This window comes from Danio rerio, chromosome 15 (genome assembly GCF_052040795.2).
Source record: "Danio rerio strain M-AB ecotype USA chromosome 15, GRCz13ab, whole genome shotgun sequence".
Classification (NCBI taxonomy): Eukaryota; Metazoa; Chordata; class Actinopteri; order Cypriniformes; family Danionidae; genus Danio; species Danio rerio.
The window spans coordinates 30374542-30378439 of NC_141035.1; positions in this window are offsets into that span (position 1 = coordinate 30374542).

The following is a 3898-nucleotide window of genomic DNA, read 5'->3' on the forward strand; positions in this document are numbered from 1 at the left end:
TTACGTTCATTTAAATTATTTCCTATTTCCACGTTAACCTTTTAAAATTAAATAAAGGTGCAGTGCACTTAAAAATGCTAATTTACTATGACATTTATGTCATGTTAATTCTAAATACTAAAAAGGGCCAATACTAGCATAAAATTTAATTTGTATTAATGTCTAGGTTGAATGAAATAAAAAAAGTTAAAATTCCAACAACTAACATGCAAAATATATGGCACTTTTTACAGTAATTTGCCGTAATCATGCTAATTTGATTTATTTCATTTTAAAATTCTAAATATAACATATTACTTTGAATTTTTACAGTTAATTTATGTAAAGTGATACTAATGTAAATTACTGCGGAAAATTACAGTAAAATGTTGAGAAACTCTGGGATTTCCTTACAGTGTGTTATTCTCTGTAAAGCTGCTTTTGTGCACAGTAAATGGTTATAAAATACATTTTTAGGATTATATGCAGCATCCTTAGTTTGTTATTTTAGGAAGGACAAGATCTCCACTTAAATATCATACTTAGGAGGAAAATGTGCTTTATGCAATGGCAAAGTTACATAAAGCTTGAAGAATTAGAATCGGTACTCGGTATTGGCCAATCACCATGACAAGGAAACAGTACTCAGTATCAGCTGCAAAAATCCTGATCGGAGCATGCCTATTTCTTACAATATTAAAATGTTTTTTTCACACTAAGGTAAACATGACTTTCCTGCAAGCACACATTTTTTTAATAATTAAAATGTAAAACCATCTTCGTTTTTAAACAGTAAGTACTTTCCCATTTCCCCTTTTGTCAAACAGGTTGCACACTTTTCTTGTAAGAGTTTCACCAATTGTTGTTTTTATTATTATTATTATTATTATTATTATTATTATTATTACTTTATTTAAGTAAAATCCTACAATTTTATCCTTCTGCCCGAAAAAAAAAAAAAAAATGTTCATTATTGTAACAGCAAATGTGTAACAAATCTGATGGTGCACAAAAAACAACAGAGACTGGACCTGTTCTCTACTTAGATTATGTGTGTTTTTTAAGACATACAGTGCTCTGCATACACGAGTACACCCCTCACAAATTGTTCTTTTAAATTCCTGTTTTAAATAGGAAGCTATACAATATTATATTTGTCCATATACATTAATCTAGTCAGTACTGAAGCCAAATCTGGAGCTTATCTTACAAGATAAATTATGATAACGGTCTAAAAACTAGTACACCCATATTTATATTTTATAGAAATATATTAAATAAAAATTTTTTAAAGAGGAAAATCAAGAAAAGCAAACAAAAGAAACATTCAGTTGAACTTAGGTTGTAATTTTATTTGCAATATTTTGCTTGAATTTAATTGTCTAATCTTTTAATTTCTAAATTTGTTTGGTGACTAAAATATTATTTTAATACATATATCTGTTTAATAAATCTGTTTGTTTACATGCACCAAAATACACTGTCTATATTCACTGAGAAATGGATAAAAATATTAATTTCAAATCGAACTGTTCTAGTCAATGCAAATATCTGATTGCTATCTTGCTACGTTAGGTCAACACTAGCAAGCTTCATGTTCTTGTCTGCATTCAGAAACACAATAATGTTTCCTCGCACATGTGAAAAACATTCGCAGTGCATTTTCTCTCTATAAATGCTCACGGCTCATGACGGATCCTTTAGATGTTAGAGTGGAATGAGTGTGATGATGCCACATCTGACACTGTTTTCAACAGACCTGAAAGACTGATGAGAGGTGCTTATTTGAACAAAAGTCCACTTGAGAGAATTTCCTGTTTTGTGGAGCCGCCCACTCAAAAGCCTCCATTAAAGCAGCAAATATGTATCTGTTGTTTGGCTGAATGGCATGAAATACAATTTTATTAGCTTTCTGGAGCATCAACTTGAGGGAGGAATGTGTACACATGAGCAAGCAACCATCTTGTGAGGAGGTCCAGGTGTTTAGCAGAGCAGCACGTGTGTATCCAGGTGCAAGCATGTATTTGTTTGTCTATAAGTATACTCAGAGAGCCATATCCATTAGCGTGATACCCTCATATCCTCTTGTATGATTTCCCTGGAAATCATCTGAACCACCCAAGACAAAAGGAGACCTCAAAACAGTGCTGCCTATCTCCAGCACATGTCACTATTAATCAAAGTGAATTAAAAGCCATGCCAACAGCTATGATTTATGAATATATTACAGGGCTAATTGGAATTCAGTAGATCATGTTTGTTATGGAACATCCCCGTGGAGGAGTAATTCTTCATATTTTAAGAATTGTTCACAAAGAAAAAAAAAAACTGTAATCATTGACCATTAATCTGAGCACTTTTTGGTCTATATTTCCTATGAAAATTTTATTTTATTTTATTTATTACCATTTTTCAGCCATGTTAATGGTTATTTTTTGGCCAGACTTCAACTAGTCTAACTTAAGAAGTGATTTACTAGCCCGGCCATTTTAATCTTCAGCTAGTCTCTAGTCTCAGCCTTTAGAAGAACTGTGCAAACATGGCTTGATCTTTGCAAAACATTGAAAAAATTGCTTAATGAAAAACATACATATCTTGGTAAATAAGATGGAGGTAAAGTTGGTTTTATATTCGCACATTCGTTAATTTAGAAGTCTACATTGTTTACCATGTTACTTTGAATATTTGATCGGAATTAGCATACAAGTGTGGCTTGAAAACAACATTAACACTGTTTATTTGATTGTGAACAATGTTGTACTTTGATAGTCATTTGCTGCTTATATGATTTTGCTATTTAAAGTCTGCAAATAATACTTTTATGAAATTATATTATTAAGGAAAAAGTCTGAGTATTCGAATATAAAACCAACTTTACCTCTAAACACTTCTGACACTTGTTTGTTGCACAGAAGTCACCCACATGCCTTTTACTTGTGTATTTATCACGAAAGCTTTTCCACTTCATTCTGTTTGACCTCCTCCATTACAGCACACAAAGCTCAGTGGTTAAAAGTTTGCTGGAAAAAACGTACAAGCCATGAAAGAAAATGAAGCTACAAGAAACTCACCATTGAATCAAATTTGTTGTGCAATTCTTCTGTGCTTCGTCACCTAGGGCATTTTGCGCTTGAGCACCACCAAGTGGTGTTTCACTGTGACTTCAGCAGCGCATGGCACGTGAAGAAACACGCTAGTCCCATTGGTAGTTTTTAAAGTGGCGCATCATTTAAAAAAATAAATGAACATGAGGTGTTTATTATTATTAATAGATGATGCTTTTATACCTGTAGCTTTGTGTGTCTGTGTGCACACTCACGTTAGCACCCTTTGTTTAGGAATTAAACGTCTGTGATAACTGCTCTATAAACCTTTTTCTTGGTTGCTGCATGGAGGGCGCCACAGTGACTAGTGCCTTATGGTATGGGAACTTAGAATTTCTGAAATTTTAAACTTTATTTTTGAAACTTCTGTTAGATGTGGTTCAATTCAATACTATAAAGAGCAAACCATATTAATGGCATGAAACTAGCAGGTGTGTAAGCCATGCAACTTCCAAAACTAAAGTCAGTTACTAATACTATTCTGGCTTATTTGCATGTTGATTCTAATTTGGAGCAGTTATGTTTCATTTAGTTAGTTTGTGTTGTGTAGTATTTACCACGGTATGTGTTTCAAAATGCCACTTTATTTTCACTTTGTGACATTTAGAAATCAATGTGTGTAAAACATCTTGGTGAATTACATTTGTTCGGGTGCATCTGACAATGAAGAAAAAATGCCTCACAGGAAATGTTTTCCATTCCATTACATAAATTGTTTTTTAAATGATTAGTCCAGGAGGTGGTGCCAATCCAGTATTAGTCCAGTATCCGCTTGTTAAGTGGTGACGTGTTTGTGACGTATGTATACTGTTTCC